Consider the following 18,471-nt stretch of genomic DNA (forward strand, 5'->3'; position numbering starts at 1 on the left):
GAAGCAAAATACCTGATCTTTTTCCTTTTCTTGTTTGATTTTATGTCCTCTTTACCATTTTTCATTCGAGCTGGTACAATCCGTCCTTATAACCTGACTAATGTATAATGTGAAAGTATTTACAGATCCTATACTTGACTATATGCAGCCATGGGGGGGAGGGGAGGGAGGGGGACAAAATGTGAAACTCAAGGAATTGTGGAACTGAATCCTGTAAACTAAAAGGAAACAAATTAATTTTTAAAAATGTTCTAAATCACTAATAATTAGAGAAGTGCAGAGCTATCACTTCACACCCATCAGATTGGCAAAACTGACAAAAATGGAAAATGGCATGTAGGAAGGGCTGTGGAAAAATAAATGCCTTAATGCTTTGTTGATAGAGCTCTAAAATGGTCCAACCAGTCTTGAGAACAATTTAGAACTATGCCCAAAGGGCTAGTAAGCTATGCATACAAACCCTTTTACCCAGCTATATCACTACTAGTTTTATATGCCCATAAAGATCAAAGAAAGAAGAAAAGGACCCTTATGTACAAAAATATAACAGCTTTTTGTGGCAGAAAAGAATTGGAAACAGGGGGGAGGGGTGCAGGGCCCATAAGTTAGGGAATGACTGAATAATGTATGGTGTATGTATGTGATGGAATGTTATTGTACTGTAAATCATGAAGGAGGTTGGTTTTAGAAAAACCTGGGAAGATTTTTATGAACTGGTGCAAAGTAAAGTGAGCAAAACCAGAAGAATAATTTATTCAATAACAATAATACTGTAAAGACAAAGAACTTTGAAAGAATTAAAAACTCTGATCAACACTGAAACTAATCACAGTTAGGGAAGATATGATAAAACATTCTATCTACCTCTAGACTTAGAGTAGACTCAGAGAACAGACTACATGTTTTTCAGACATCAATAATGCATTAATTTGTTTTGCTCAACTATACACACACACATATGTATGTATGTATTTGTAACAGGTTTTTTCTTTCTTTCTCAATAGGTAGAGGAGGTGGAGGTGGGAGAGAGAATTCATAACTGAAAATATAATTTAAAAAACTCTTGTCTTATTCTAATGTTGAAGAAATCATATAATAAAGAATTTTTGACCACAAAAAAAGAATCATTTACCTACTAGAAAGCTATTATCACAAAAAAAATTTAGATAATATATTTTAAGTATCATAAAAGAACTGTTGCTCAGATTCTGTCTTAGAACCAGAGGGCAAAATTAAAATAGAATCTATTGGTTATCTTCTAAAAGAAATCTCAAAATGAAAACTCCCAAGAATTATAGCCAAAATTTAGAGCTTTCAGGTTAAAGGAAAAATTACTGAAGCAGCCAAAAAGAAACAATTCAAGTACTAGGGAACCAGAGTATGGATCACACAAGACTTAGCAACCACCAATTCTTAGAAGTGAAGAGCTTGCAAAATGATATTCCAAAAGGCAAAAGATGGAAACTTGCAACCAAGAACAACTTACCTAGCAAAAGTAAGTATAGGTTTTTGGAGAGGAAAATGAACCTTAGATGAAGTAAAGGACTTATAAGCATTGTTAATGAAAAAACCAGAGCTGCATAGAAACTGAAATATAAACATAGGAATCAGGAGAAACATAAAAGGGTAAATATGAGCAAGCAACTATAAGGAGCTAAACAAAGATGAAATGTTTACATTTTAATATGAGGAGATGATATACATCTCCTCAGAACTGTTTCCTCATCAGTCATAGAAGGTGTCTAATAAGATGAGTGAGAATTTAAAAAAAACATTTTTATATTAAAACAAGGAAAAGGAAGGGAAACACAATATGCTAGGCAGTAATAAAAGGACAGATGGGATAAATTATTTCATTTAATTTGGATATATAAGTAGATTATAAAAATAAGGGGTAGAGGAAGTAGACAACATTTGAACCTTATTTTTATATGAACTGATCAAAAGAGGAAAGAAAACAAATACAGTTGGGTACAAAATTTCATTTGATTCAAAAGGGAAATAGGAGGGAAAAGGGAGAAAGGAGACAGGGAGAGAAAGGGGTGGGTGTGGGGTGGATTAAGGAAGGGTTAGGTGCTAGGCAAAACAAACTCTAACTGTGAAGGGTAGAAAGTGATGAGGGTTTTAAAAGAAACAGAGAAAGGAAAGAAAAAAGGAAAGCTGAGAACCTGTGATTAGATTTTAGTCAAAGGAAAGAGAAGAGAAGCAGGGGAACAGAAACAGATTGTTTCCAAATATACAGTACTGATGCTTGGCATACTCTTCTCTCAATACCCTCTTCTTTTTTAAAAAGAGGGAAAGGAAAATGATTACACAGTGACTATCTCAAGTCACTAATCCCAGGTGAGTCATGATAAGACACTACCCACCTTCTGACAGAGAGATGATGGATTCAGGGTACAAATTGAGACTTTTTTTGGATGTGGCCAATGTGGGAATTAGTTTTGTTTGACTATGCGTATTTTTTTTTTTTTGCCTTTTGGAGGGCAATTGGGGTTAAGTAACTTGCCCAAGGTTACACAGCTAGTTTTTTTGTGTGGGTGTTAAGTGTCTGAGGCCAGAACCGAACTCGGGTCCTCCTGTCTCTGGTGCTTTACTCACTGCACCATCTAGCCGCCCCCAACTATGCATATTTGTTATAAGGGTTTTGTTTTTCTTTTCCAATGGGGGAAGGAGCAGGGAGAGAAGATAGATTTTTGTTCATTGAAAAAAATAAAACTAAGTTTTTTTAAAAAGGGTGTAGGTTGAAGCTCTTTGCAGCAAGCTTCTATATTAAAGCTTTAATTTCTAAGATATATAAGGAACTGTATTCAAATTTATAAAAGTAAGATCCATTCTTCAATTAATAAATGGTCAAAGGATATGAACAGACAATTTTCAAAGGGAAAATTCCAGGCTAAAATATACGTATAAAAACTATTCCAGATGACTAATAGTAAAAGAAGTACATATTAAAACAATTCTGCAGTTCCACTTCACACCTCTTAGACTGGCAAAAATTGACCAAAAAAAATTACAAATATTTGAGGAGCTACAAGACAAAAAGTACATGATGCACTGTTATGAATTGGTCCAGCCTTACTGGAAAGCAATCTGGAATTATTCTCCAAAAGTTATATCCTTTCACACAATATCACTGCTAAGCTATTACCCTCTCCCAAAAGAGGAAAAGTACAAAATATAGCAGCAAAGGGTAAAGAACTGGAAACTAAGATAATGCCCAGTATTTGAGAATGGCTCAACAAACTAATTTATACGTAACGAGACATCATTATACCCTAATAAATGATGAAAGGGATATTTTTAAAGTCCTGGGAAGATTTGTATGAACTGATACAGAATGAAGTGAGCAGAATGAGAACAATATATATAATAACAACATTGGAAAGACAAACAACTTTGAAAGACTTAAGAACTCTTATCAATGCAATGAACAAAAAAGATTTCACAAGACAAATGAGGAAGACTACCTACCTTCTGACAGAGAAGAAATGAATTCAAGATGCAGAATGAAAAATGCACGTTACATAGCCAATGTGGGAATTAGTTTTGTTTCACTATGCATATTTCTTACAAGGGTTTTATTTTTATTTTTTTAACTTTTATTTTTATTCCAGGGAAGGAAGAAGGAGAGAAAATAAATGCTTGTTAATTGAAAAAAAATTTAATAGAACATTAGATTTGTTAAGATATCACTGGGGATTTCTGGTGGTGGAACCAAGATGGCAGAGTAGACAAAGCACTCAGCCGAGCTCTCCCAACATTCCCCTCCAAACAACTTAAAAATGACACCTCAAATTGAATTCTAGAGTAGCAGAGCCAACAAAAGGTCAGAGTGATACATTCTTCCAGGCCAAGACAACACAGATCAAAAAGACCTTTGATACAGAGAGGAGATTGACCTATAATCCACTTGGATGAAACACCAGTGATGGGAACATATTGTGGTGACAAAAACAGCAGTAGATTTAGGAACTCTAAAGTGAGAGACAGTAAGAGAACCTGGCAACTGGTCATAAAGAGATTACAGGGTACCCCTGTGCTAGTACTGGATGCAGGACCAGATACTGTCTGGCAATTCCATGGCCTATACCACTTCTGGATAATAGTTCAAGGACAGAGAGGAGCATTTTTGGTCAAGAGGGAGTGAAAGCCCTGAGGGGCAGTATCACTTCTGGCCCCAAAGTATCAGGGACCTGAGGAACAGTATTATTTCAGGTCCCAAGAATCTGACCATGAAAGCTACTATGGTGACAGGGAAGAACAAGACACACTCAGAAGAAGACAACAAAGTCAAAACAGCTACAAGCAAAGCCTCAAAGAAAGACTGTGAATTGGACAAATCTAACAAGAATTCCTGGAAGGGTTAAAAAAAATTATCTTCAAAATAAAATAAGAATGGCAAACAAAAAATTAGGAAAAGAAATGAAAGCAAAAAAATGAAATTGTGAGAAGACAACAGCTTGGTAAAATGGGAAACAAAAAATAATGAATAAAATGACAGCTTAAAAATAGAATTGGTCAAATGGAAAAAAAGAGATACGAAAATTCACTGATGAAAGTAACTTCTTAAAAAAGCATAATTGATCAAATTGGGGGGGGAAGGTGGAGTTATAAAAGCTCACTGAAGAAAATAATTCCTTAAAAATTAAAATTGGGATGGTGGAAACTAATGACAATAAAGGAACAATAAAAGTCAAAAGAATAAAAAATAAGAGAAAATGTGAAATATCTCATTGGAAAAAAGAATTGACTTACAAAGTAGATCAAGGAGAGATAATTCAAGAATTGTTGGATTACCTGAAAGCCATGATCAAAAAAAAGAGCCTAACCATCTTATTTCAAGAAATTATCAAGAAAAACTGCCCTCATTTCCTAGAACCAGAGAGCAAAATAGAATTGAAAGAATCCCCCAATCATCACCTGAGGTACCAAAATGAAAACTCTCAGGAATATTATAGCCAAATTCCAAAACTCCAAGGTCAAAGAGAAAATACTTCAAGCAGCAAAAAGAGAAATACCATGTGGCCATAGTCAGGATTGCACAAGATTTAGCAACTTCCACTTTAAAGAATGAGACAGCTTGGTATATGACATTCTAGAAGGCAAAAGAGTTGGGACTGCAACCAAGAATAATCTACCCAGCAAAATTGAGTATAATCCTTCAAGGGAAAAAATGGATATTTAGTAAAAGAGAAGAGTTTCAAGTATTCCTAATGAAAAGACCAGAAATGAATAGAAAATCTGACTTTCAAATACAATACTCAATCAATAAGATTAAACTGTTTACCTTCCTATATGGGAACATGATACAGATATCTTCTAAGAACTTTATCATTATTATGGCAGCTAAAAGGATTTTACATAGAAAGGAGCGTATGAGTATTCAAGGAGAGCTAAGTTTTTAAAAGAAAGTAAAATGGGGTGGCTAGGTGGTGCAGTGAATTGAGCACCGGCCCTGAAGTCAGGAGGACCTGAGTTCAAATCTGACCTCAGACTCAACACAAAAACTAGCTGTGTGACCTTGGGTAAGTCACTTAACCTCAATTGCCCTCCAAAAAGCAAAAAAAAAAAAAGTTAAATGAATAACAGGAAGAAACAGATAGCAACATTATACTAGTGGGGAACCTCAACTTTTCCCTCAAAGATAGATAAGTCTAATCATAAAATAAATTTTTAAAAGCTAAGGACATGAACAAAATCTTAGAAAAGTTAGATATGAAAGACCTCTGAAGAAAACTGAATGGGAATAGAAAGGAGTATACCTTTTTCTCAGCCATACATAGCACCTTCACAAAAACTGATCATGTATTAGGGCATAAATACCTCATAACCAAATGTAGAAAAGCAAAAATATTAAATGCACCCTTTCAGACAATAATACAATAAAAAATACATTTAATAAAGGGTCATGGAAGCATATATTAAAAGCTAATTGGAAACTAAATAATATAATCCTAAAGAATAAGAAGATCAAAGAACAAACCATAGAAACAATAATTTCATTAAAGAGAATGACAACAATGAGGCAACATCAAAAAATTTGTGAAATGCAACCAAAGCAGTACTTGGGGGAAAATGTATATCTCTAAATGTGCACATCAATAAAAGATAAAAAGAGCAGAACAATGAATTAAGCATACAACTAAAAAAAACTAGAAAAATCATAAATATTCCCAATTAAACACCAAATTGGAAATCCTAAAACTCAAAGAAGAGATTAATAAAATTGAAAGAAAACTATTGAACTGGTAAATAAAATTAGAAGCTGGTTTTATGAAAAATAAAATAGATAAACCATTGATTAACTTATTTTTTAAAAAGAAGAAAACTAAATCCCTAGTATCAAAAATGAAAAGGGTAAATTCAATACCAATGAAGATGATATTAAAGCTTATTAGGAATTATTTTGCCTATATAGGTCAATAAAACTGACAATCTAAGTTAAATGGATGAATATTTACAAAAGTATAAACTGCCCAGATTAACAAAAGAGGAAATAGAATACTTAAACAACCCCATCTTACAAAAAGAAATTGAACAAGCCATCTTCTTTTTTTTAATGTCATTTTATTTTATTTATTTATTTATTTATTTTAAAATCTAGGGCCTCACATTTATTAGCTATGTGACTATGTAAAATAGTATTAATAATAGTATATATATATATATACATATTTAAACATTTGATTTTAAAACTTTGAATTACAGATTCATTCCCTTCCTTCCTTGTCACCCACCCTTACTGAGAAGATAAGCAGTTCAGTATAGGTTCTACATGTGTAGCTAATGCAAAACAATAACAAAGTAGATATATTGTAAAAGATTGACGATATTTCCCTCCCTCCTATCCCACCTCCCACGTGTTCTATTTTCTACTTTGATCCTGTCCCTTTTCAAAAGTGGGTGCTTCCAACTTCCCTCCCCCCAGGCTACCCTCCCTTCCATCATCCCCCCTCTGATCCCCTTCCCCCCTACTCTCCTGTAGGGTAAGATACCCTATTTAGTGTGTATTTCACTCCCTCCCCGAGCCAAATTCAATGAGAATAAGGTTGACCCATTCCCATTTGCCTTCCTCCTCTTCCCCTCCATTGTGACCATTTTCCCTTGCCTCTTCTATATGAGATAGTTTACCCCATTCTGTCTCTCCCCATTTCCTCTCATTATATTCCTCTCTCACCTCTTAATTTCACCTTTTAAGTATCATCCCTTCCTATTAAATTGGTCCTGTGCCCTCTATGTATACCTGTAAACATATATACACACATTCACATATGTATTCATATGCCCATATATATTTCTATTCCCTTCAACTATTTTCATACTGAGAAAAGTTTCATCAGTTACAATTATTGTTTTTCCATGTAGGAATGTTAATAGTTCAACTTTATAAGTTCCTTATGATTTGTTTTCCCTGTTTTTCTTATGCTTCTCTTGCTTCTTGTATCTGAATGTCAAATTTTCTGTTCAACTCTGGTTTTTTCATCAAGAATGCTTAAAAGTCCTCTATTTCACGGAATGACCATATTTTCCCCTGAAACATGATACTCAGTTTTGCTGGGTAGGTGATTCTTGGTTTTAATCCCAGCTCCTTTGACCTCTGGAATATCATATTCCAAGCCCTCCAATCCCTCAGTGTAGAAGCTGCCAGATCTTGTGTTATCCTGATTGTGTTTCCACAATATTCAAATTGTTTCTTCCTGGCTGCTTGTAATATTTTCTCCTTAATCTGGGAATTACAGAACCTGGCTATAATATTCCTAGGAGTTTTCTTTTTGGGATCTTTTTAGGAGGTGATCAGTGGATTCTTTCAACCTCTATTTTGCCCTCTGGTTCTAAAACATCAGGGCAGTTTTCTTTGAGAACTTCGTGGAGGATAATTTCTAGGTTCTTATTTTGATCATGGCTTTCAGGTAATCCAGTAATTTTAAAATTATCTCTCCTGGATCTATTTTCCAGGTCAGTGGTTTTTCCCATGAGATATTTCACATTGCCTTCTATTCTTTCATTTGTTTGGATCTGTTTAACATCATCTTGATTTCTCATAAAGTCATTAGCTTCCATTTGCTCCAATCTAATTCTGAAGCAATGATTCTCCTCAGTGAGTGTAAGGGTTATGGGATTTAAAGATCTTCCATGCCCTAATGGACTTGCTGACATAGCAGGAAGGGTTGGGGCAAGAGGAAGCGGAAGCCAAGTTAGAGTTCCTGCAGTGACTGGCAGTGGTGGTGGCAGCAGCAGCAGCAGTAGCAGAGGCAGCGGCAATGGTAACGGTAGTGCCAAGGTGCAGGTGAACCCTTTTTAAGCCAGCCAGAATTTCTGCTAAGGACTCCTGCTGAGGACTGCCAAGGGCTGGAGCTGCTAGGAGCACACTTCCTGGATGCTGAGTAGTTGCTGTGAGTTGGGAGAGGAGGACCTTTGCCTGAGGTAGCCTGTTCTGTTTTAAAGGCTTGAGAATGTGGGTGCTTTCTACTTTATCTACCTGTGCCAATTTCATAACTACTCTGATGGCTTTGACTTTCTGGTTTTGGGACTCAGTCATTTGGTATTTTAATAAATGTTCTAGCTTTATCCCCCATATAGAAAGCCTGGTATATTTTTGTGATTAATAACCACATCAGCATATTTATAATTGCCATAGGCAATGTGAATATTGCATTGCTGATACATTTGGCAATGAGGATGGGATCTACAGAGTAAAAGGAAAGTATGGGGGCTGGGATAATTGTTTGTTTCCCAGTTGTGGTAGCTGTGACTCTGTGGAGCCATGGACCAGGAGAGAAGAATGGCCTGCATGCGGACTTTGCTGAGCTGAGAGCAGGAATGGTGAGCTGCCTGCATCAGGACCTGGGCAGAAGCCAGGAGCAGCTGCCGCCTGCAGGAGGAGAAGGAACCCAGGAATTTGGAATTCAGCCACAGGAAAAGATAAGAACTGAGCAGCAAAGCAGGGGCACTGAATGTGTTTCCTTGCTGCATCCCACTGTTTGGGACCCAGGGGGAGGATGGACTTGTGACTATGGTGGGTGGGATAAAGTACTGTGGACCCCCAAGGACCCCATCTTATTGGTTTTGTTGCCCGGCCCCCTCTCTGTACTTGGAAGCAGGGGCTGGAGCTATGTGAGGGGAAGGACACCCCCCTCCACCCAAGAGAACTTTATTTGGACTCTTGTTTTAAATTGAGGTGATAATGCAATGTACTTTGTGTTTGTTTAAGGCCAAGTGGCCACTTTGGTAACTTTAGTTCTGTATCTGGAAAATGTGACCTAAGAGATGTTTAGTGCTAATTCAAAAGTAAATTGACTATGCTATGGGTATGAAAGATCTTGGGGCTGAATGTAATGGAAAAGCAAATTTAAAGATCTTCCCTGCCCCTAGGCCCTTTGATAGCCTTAAGAGACTCTGAGAACCTTCCTTGATTTGAAAATATACTCTGCCTCCTAATAGGCTGAATGTGGTCACATGGAGCCTGTGGCAGGAGGATTGGTTTTCAGGAATGCCCACACCTTGATGCTGTGTGATTGGGCAGTGGGTCAAGAGGGTGGTTATATTCTCTGACCCAGGAGAAAGCTATATAATCCCTGATGTGAGGCTTTGCTTTGGGACTCACTTTGAGAAGTGTTCTGTGATTTGGTCAGGTAAGACTGTGGGAAGCCGTTGTTGAGAGCCCCCCAGTTTTGAAAAACCCAGATGTTGATCTGGTATGGATGTAATGGTTGGACAGTTTGGCAACCTGTCTACTTGATCTGTTTCTCTGTCTTGATAATTCTGTCTGTATACTCTGAAGTTCGGGGTGCTGACCTTTTTCCCCTTAACTAGGTAAATGATATATATTTGACCGATTGAATTTGAATTGCTTTCCTTTAGCAAAGCAGATCTAAGAACCTGTGTCGGCAGCCACCCTGGGGACGCTGGGGTGCTTGCTGCTACAGTGAGCTTTTCAGATTCTTTTTCCATCTGGCAAATTCGACTTTTTAAGGTATTCTCCTCCTCATTGCCTTTTTGAGCCTCTTTTGCCAACTGAGTTAGTCTATTTTTTAAGGTGTGATTTTCCTCAGTCAGGCTGTTGACTCTCATTTCATAATTTTCTTGCATCGTTCTCATTTCTCTTCCCAATTTTTCCTCCACTTCTCTTATCTGCTTCTTAAGATCCTTTATGGCCTATAACTAGCTCAAATTTTCCTTTGAAGCTTTTGGTGCAGGCGTTCTGACTTCACTGTCTTCCTCCTGTTCAATGCTTCGCTCCTTTTTGTCCCCAAAATAGGAGTCTAATGTTGGAATCTTCTGTCTGCTTTGTTTCCTTTGCCTCATCATGTCACCAATCAGTTACTTGACCCCTGGGCTTTTTGCCACAGTAGGACTCTGCCACCAGACAGGGGAGCTTCCATCCCAAACACTGGGGTTTTCTTAGCTGCCAGAGATATTAGATGGGTGCCCTCTCTGAGGCCTCCACATGCTCTGGCAAGCTGGACACACACCCCAGGACCTCCACCCTAGACTGCAATCCACATCCAAGAAGGTTAAAACAAGAGCAATTACCCCTCAGACTGGCCGCTTGGTCCCCCTACACTCTGCAGGCCAGGAGCTGAAGCTGCCACCTGGCACTGGCTGTGCCTGGTGGCTCAGCAGCTTCTTACCCTGGGGGCAAAAGCCGAAGCTTTCCCAACTACTGGGTCCCAAAATCCGCACTGCACTGACCTCACTTTGTCCTTCACATCTATGTGTTGATAAATCTAGAAATAGTCACAGCTGCTGCTGATATGGAGTCCCTCTGGCTGGTGGCTGGTCAGACCAGCCCTGGGGCTAAACCTCAGGCTCACGCAGGCCTGGGCTTGGCTACCAGAGCGCTGCACTGGCAGATTCCTGCCAGCCTGCCATACTGTTCTCATTGGGAGGTTAGCTTCTTTGTGTCATTTTGTGGGTTCTGCATCTCCAAAGTTTGTTCAGAGTCCCCTTTTTACATTGATTGGGGAAGGTGGAAGCTGGAGCCACTCAGAGGTCCTGCTTCTACTCCGCCATCTTGACCGAACAAGACATTTTCTAAGAAAAAATTCCAAGGATCAGAAGGATTCACAAATGAGTTCTGCCAAACATTTAAGAAATGATTAATCCCAACATTATCCAAATTATTTTTTAAAAATAAGTAAAGGAGGCCTACCAGATTCCTTTTATGACACAAATATGTTTTTGAAAGCTAAACCAGGGAGAATAAAAACAGGAAAAAAAAACTATAGACTAATTGCCTTAATGAATAGCAATGCAAACATTTTAAAATAATATTTTATTTTTTCACAAATTACATGTAAAAACAATTTTAACATTCTTCTTTTAAAGTTCTGAGCTCCAAATTCTATCTCTCCCTCCCTGCCTCCCCCCCTCCCTGAGACAGTAAGCAATCTGATATAGATTATACATGTGCAATAATGTAAAACATATTTCCCTATTAGTCATTTTGTGAAAGAAAACATCAATTCAAAAATTTTAAATAAAATACTGGCAAAGAGATTATAGCACTATATAACAAAGATCATGCACCATGACCAGGTGGGGTTTATATCAGGATTGCGGGGCTGATTCAATATTAGGAAAACTATTGACATAACTGACTGCATCAATAACAAAAACAACAAAAATCATATGATTAAATAAGTAAGCACAGAAAAAGCCTTTCACAAAATACAACACCCACTTCTATTTTAAAAAAAAACACTAGAAAGCATAGAAATCAATAGAACTTTTCTTAAAATAATAAGTAGTATCAATCTAAAAGCAAAAGCAAGCATTATATATAATGGGAATAAACCTGAAGCCTTCTCAAGAGGATCAGCAGTGAAGCAAGGATTTCTATTATCAACATTATTATTCAATATTGTAATAGAAATGCTAGCTATATCGGGGCAGCCAGGTAGCACAGCGAGTAAGAGCACCGGCTCCAGTGTTGGGATGACCTGGGGACCAAATCTGGGCTCAGATACTCAGCACCACACCCAGAAATAACTGGCCGTGTAACCTTGAGCAAGTTACTTAACCCTGATTGCTTAAAAAAAAAAAATGCTAGCTATAATAACAAAAGAAAAATAAATTGAATGAATAAAAATAGGCAACAAGGAAACAAAACTATCATTCTTTGCACATAGTATATTTAGAGAACCCTAGAGAATCAACTAAAAAACTAAATGAAATAACGAACAACTTCAGCAAAGTTTCAGGATACAAGATAAACCTACATAAGTTATCAGTGTTTCTATATACTACCAATAAAACCTAGCAGGAAAAGAAATTTCATTTAAAATAACTGCAGACAATATATAATACTTGGAAGTCTACAGCCAAGACAGGGAATATATGAATGTAATCATAAAACACATTTTATACAAATAAAGGCAGATCTAAACAACTGAAGAAATATTCATTGTTCATGGGTAGGCCAAGTCAATACAATAAAAATGACAATTCTACCTAAGTTAATTTGCTTATTCAGTATCATACCATTCAAATTAGCAAGGAATTGCTTTAAAGACCTAGGAAAAATAGTTACAAAGTTCATCCAGAAAAAACAAAAGTCAAGAATATCAAGGAAATCAATTTTTTAAAAAGGTTAAGGAAGATAACCTAGCAGTTACAGATTTCTAACTGTCTTACAAAGCAGTAGTCGTCAAAACAATCTGGTATTAGCTAAAAAAAAAATCAGTGGAATAAATTAGGTATATAATATCCAATAGTAAATGAGCATAGTAATCTAGTGTTTGATAAACCCAAAGTTCCAGGCTTTTGGGGTAAGAACCCAATATCTGACAAAAATTGCTAGGAAAACTGGAAAGCAGTTTGGCAAAAACTAGTTATAGAACAATATCTCATACCATGTACCAAGATGAGGTCAAAATGAATAAATGATTTAGACATAAAGGATGATTTCATAAGTAAACTAGGGGAGTATAGGAAAATGTACTACGGATAAGGGAAAAATTTATGTTCAAACAAGAGGTTGATGGGATTGTTAAAGTAGATAATTTCGATTACATGAAATGAAAAAGGTTTTACACAAATAAAACTAATGCAGCCAAAATTAGAAGGAAAAAAAGAAACTGGCAAAGAAAATTTTATAGCAAGTTTCTGATATTTCTCAAATATAAAGAGAAGTGAGCCAAATTTATAAAAATAAGAACCATTTCCCAGTTGACAAAAGGTCAAAGGATATGAACAGGCAGTTTTCAGAAGAAATTGAAGCTACAAAGAGACATATGAAAAAGTGCTCTAAATCACTATTGAATAGATATATGCAAATTAAAATAATTGGAAGATACCACCTCACACTTACCAGATTGCTAACATGATAGAAAATGAAAATGACAAATGTTTGATGGGATGTGGGAAAATCGGGATACTAATGTACTGTTGGTAGCAATGTGAACTGATCCAACCATCCAACATGGAGAGTAATTTGGAACTATGTCCACAGGGCTAAACTGTGCATATCCTTTGATCTAGCAATACCACTACTAAGTCTGCAACCCAAAGAGATTTTAAAAAGAGTGGGGAGGGGACCTATTTGTGCAAAAATATTTACAGCATCTTTTTTTCTGGTGGCAAAGAACTGGAAACCAAGAGTAGGCACATCAACTGGGGAATGTCTGAACAAGTTGTAGCATATGATTGTGAGGGAATACTATTGTGTTATATAAGAAATGAGCAAAACGATTTCACAAAAACCTGGGAAGACATATGTGAACTGATGCAAAGTGAAGTAAGTAGAACCAGGAGAACACTCTACATAGTAAAATCAGTATTATAAAGATGATCCACTGTGAAAGACATAAGTACTCTGATAAAGAGAATGATGCAAGACAATTCCAAAGGACCCTTGATGAAAAATGCTATCTACCTCCAGGAACTCTGAATGCAAGTTGAAGCGTATTCTTCAACTTTATTTTTATCATTTTATTTTGTTTGTGTATTCTTTTACAACATAATATGGAAATATGTTTTGCATGACCTCACAGGTATAATTGAAATCAAATTACTTACCTTCTCATGAAGGGGGGAGGGGTGAAAGAGAGAGAGAATTGGGAACTTAAAATTTTTAAAATGACTGCTAAAATTGTTTATATGTAATTGGGAAATATTTAATAAATTAAAAAAAATTTTTGAAGAGATCATTGGTGGGTTTTCCCAGACCTGAGGTACGACTTGAGCTCTTTTTTCCTCAGACAGCAAACATTTCTTTTTCATGACAGAAATTCCACCAGAAAAAGCTACATTATTATCTGCTATTCCCAAGACTTCTGTTCCTTTGAAATCAGGGAAATAGGAACAGCTTGAAGAAAAGATGAAATGGGGGAAGCAGATTCATGAGAAAAACTTTTTCAAAGACTGAATTCAGCCAAATGTATAGATCAAAGACCTCATCACAATGATGAATTCAGTAACCAACAGAAGAGAGACAGAATCAGGAACACAGAGCATGACAGAGAACTCATAAATTACTGAGACATACAGACTGTGAGGCATAGATATTAGACTGTTAGTTGGAGGTTAATTTCTATGGACCTCAAAGTCACATATCACCTTGTTGTTATGCTTTGAAATACTAATTAGCTCTACATCAAAAATCCCCTTTGAAATAGGAAATAGTGTTTCATGGGTTTTTTTAGATCTAAACTTCAAAATTTATTTTGACAATATTTTTCCTAGAATAGGGGGAAGGAGAGTTGGAGAAAGAGATCAATAGTAACTTTGGAGAGAGTATTTGTAGTTGAATGATGAGGTCAGAAGTCAAGCTGGGTAGGGTTTGGAAGAGAGGAAAGAAGTTGAGGGACCAAGTTGACTTTTTCAAGAAGTTTAGCTTAAAAACGAAATATAGGATGACAGCTGCTGAGCAGGTAGGATCTAATGAAAAGTTTTTAAGGATGGAGAAGACATTTATCTATAGGAATCTGCATGACCTACTGACAGATCAGACTGGATGTCTCACAGGTATCTCAAACTCAGCATATCCAGAAGAGGACTCATCATCTTTCCCCTAAACCCCACTCCTCCTCACTTGCCCATTTTTCTTAAGGTACCATCCTCCCAGTCACAGAAGGCTGAGATTTTGGCATTGTTCTTGACTCCTTATGCTTCCTCACCCACATAGCCATTCAGCTGCCAAGTCTAGTTCTCCACATCTCATGCATTTGCTTGCTTCCTTCCTTCCACTCACACAGTCACCATCCTAGGTCAGGCCTCATCAGCTCTCACCTGGACCATCCTAATAGCTTCCTCATTGATCTTTCCCCTCTCCAATCCATCCTCTGCATAGCTGCCAGTCTCCTGTGTAATTAATCCAGTGGTTCCCTGTTCCCTTTAGGATCAAATCCAACTCCTGTTTGGCATTTAAAGCCCTTCACAACCTATCTTTGCAAGTTTCCTCTCCATCAGTGATGTCAAAGTCAAACAGAAACAGATGCCAGCAGGCTGCATATTGACTTAGAAAATCACAAATTCACATGATCTGTCTTTTATCATTTTTATTTCTTTGCTTAACATTTTCCCCATTGCATTGTAACCTGGCTCAGGCCTCATTGGGGAGTCTGGAGGGCCTCAGGTCTGACACCTCTGCTCCATATTGTTCTCCCAGTGGGCTGGGCCCTACAGTTGAGCCAGGCTGATGTTCTTGCCGATTCTCCAGCATGACATTCATTCCACCTTTCATCTTGACTCTGCCTTTACTGTCCCCCATCCTAGAATGAGCTGTCTCCTCATCTCCACCTTTAGCATCCTTCCAAGCTCAGCTCAAGCACCACAGCCAGGTAAAGCCTCTCCTGATTTCCCCTGGTGGCTAGTGCTCCCCCTCCACAAAATGCCTTGTATTATTTTCTTCATTTTTATACGAGTAGACGTTATTTCCCTTGATAGAATGGAAGTTCCTGAGAGCAGCCACTGTTTCATGTCTTTTCCCCAATGCCTGGCATAGGAAAAGCTTTGAATAAACACTTGGTTGTTATATAATTCCTTAGTTGTGGATGACTGAGAAAAGCATACAATCCACTCCTGACTTTTCTAGAAAAATAGCATTTTTATTGCATAATCACATTTGGAGTAGTATCTAGTTTCTACTTATACTATGGTATACAAATTAGACCAAAATCCAATAGTGTCATACCCAGATGTGAGTTATGTAAGGACTCTTGTCACTAGACTTCAGTTTTTTAGAGTTTGACTAAAAAAATAGTTAGGTGTTGATAGTTTACCTAACATTCCTTTTAGCTCTCAATATGACAAGGTTCAGAGGACACTGATTCAGATTTCAGTCTGCCAAGCCCACACTTTCTGTCTGGAGCTCTAAGTGCTCTTATGCTGCCACAGGCTCCAAAGTGGAGGATCACTATTCTGGGATGGTCTTTCTCCAATCCTTGGCCAATTCTCTGAAGCTTCCTGCCAGAACGATTCCCCTCAATGCCCTATCACCTTCAAACTGTCCAAGTCAAAAGTAGTTATTAAACTCAAATTGCAGAGATTTTTTTTTTCTCCAAGAAAGGAGCCACAACACTTTGATGTGAATTCAGTCGTCTGGTTATTTGTGTAAGTCAACTGACAAGAAGACCCTTCCTGCCACAATCATCTCAGAACTAGATTTGTGGGAGTAAATACTGAAGTCAAAGTTCCATCCTGCAAGTGTTCTAACTTGAACTTTGGGACTGGATAATCTCTTGATTCTTCCCTCAACAAAAATCTACCCCCTCACCCTGACTTCTTCTGTCCTTGTTGTTGCCATCATCATCATCCCCTATTGCTTTTGTTCTGGACCTGTCAATGTGGATAACTTCCAATAAAAGAGTTTTCCCATACTCCCTCCATCAATGCAAACTAGCAATTTATCTGTACCTTGGTTATTTTAAAGTGTAATGTGAGTAGGGAAAATAGAAGGCCAGATTATAAAGAGTTTTAAATGCCAAACAATTTAGATTCAATGCTGGAGTGAACAGGAAGTCACTGGAGCTCACTAAGCAAGGACAAAGTCAAACTAATGATTTAGAAAAATCACTTTGGCAGCTAGCTCTGTGAGAAGCTGGGACTGTGAGAGTAATTGAGGTCTGGCAATAGATAAGTAACAACAGGATACAAGGGCAAGGAGTTCAAGAGCAAAAGAAAGGATAAGAGTCAAATTGGCTAACTATAGGATCAAGAGTGAAAAAGGATGGGGCGGCCAGGTGGCACAGCAGAGTAAGAGCACTGGCTCCAGTGTTGGGATGACCCGGGGATCAAATCTGGGCTCAGACACTCAGCACCACACCCAGAAATAACTGGCCGTGTAACCTTGAACAAGTTACTTAACCCTGATTGCTTTAAAAAAAAAAAAGTGAAAAAGGATGAAAGTGAAGTCAGAGCAGGAGAGTGGCCTAAGAAAGTACTGAGAAGTAGAGGAATTAGAAACTTTGATGAGGAGAAAGAATAAGTTTAGGGGCAGCTAGATGGTGCAGTGAATAGAGCACTGGCCCTGGAGTCAGGATGACCTGAGTTCAAATCCAACCTCAGACACTTAACACTTAATAGCTGTGTGACCTTGGGCAAGTCACTTAACCCCAATTGCCCTGCCTTCCCCCCTCCAATAAGACCAAAAAGAAAAAAAAAAGAAGTTTAGAGAGGTGAGGTATAGGGAAAGGTGGTGGTTGTGTGAATAGAGAAAAGGATATGGCTTAGAAAGGTGGAAGAATCAGGAGAATGTGAAGTCAGATCATAAATTTAGAACTTGGGTTCATGAAGAGATCATTCAGGGTCAGTTAAGTGGCTAAGTGGATAAAGTGCTGGACCTGAAGCCAGGAAGACTCATCATGCTGAGTTCAAATCTGGTCCCAGACACTTACTAGCTGTGTGACCCTGGGCAAGTCACCCAAAGGAAACCGCAAAACACTCCAGTATCTTTGCCAAGAAAATCCCAAATGGGGTCACAAAGAATCAAACACCACTGAACATCAACAGAGATCATTTAGTCAATTCCCTCATTTTACAGACTTGGAAACTAAGGGACAGAGAATTTAAATGATTTGCCTAATAGGGTCACCTGTGTAAGTGACAGCTGAGATTTGCACTCCAGTTCTCTGGTTCCAAATTCAACATGTTTTCCACTATTCCATAATTGTATCCAGACATTCTGGAAGCTGATTATAAAATACCACAAAAATGTCAATCAGGATGAGAGCTGTGAAAAAACAAAAAGTCATTGCATTAATTGATCAGTCATTCTCTCCTTTAAGATGAAGTTACTCCTCATGTCCTTTTCTGTGTATGTTCCAACCTCCAATGTTTTTACATTCTTCAAGATTTTCCCAATCTGTCCCTCATGTGGATGGGGATATCTTATGGGGATAGCCTCCTCTATCTAGCCTTCCCCTAGGACTCCAGCCATAAGTGAAATTGAGAGGCAAAAATGTGTAGTGGAAAGAAGAATGGGTTTTAGCTGCAGGAGCAAAGCACTTTGTGGTTCTTCGAAGGGCT

The 18,471-nt window shown here is 37.7% G+C and overlaps 1 protein-coding gene across 1 annotated transcript in view; it reads right to left on the bottom strand.

Moving 5' to 3' along the window:
- The window catches only part of BNIPL (BCL2 interacting protein like), a 479,949-nt gene that overhangs the window by 437,509 nt on the left and 23,969 nt on the right, over positions 1-18,471 (bottom strand). The window lies entirely within an intron of this gene.

This window comes from Petaurus breviceps, unplaced genomic scaffold, assembly GCF_028583685.1.
Source record: "Petaurus breviceps papuanus isolate PSGF00001 unplaced genomic scaffold, PetGlider_PUasm1.0 186, whole genome shotgun sequence".
Classification (NCBI taxonomy): Eukaryota; Metazoa; Chordata; class Mammalia; order Diprotodontia; family Petauridae; genus Petaurus; species Petaurus breviceps.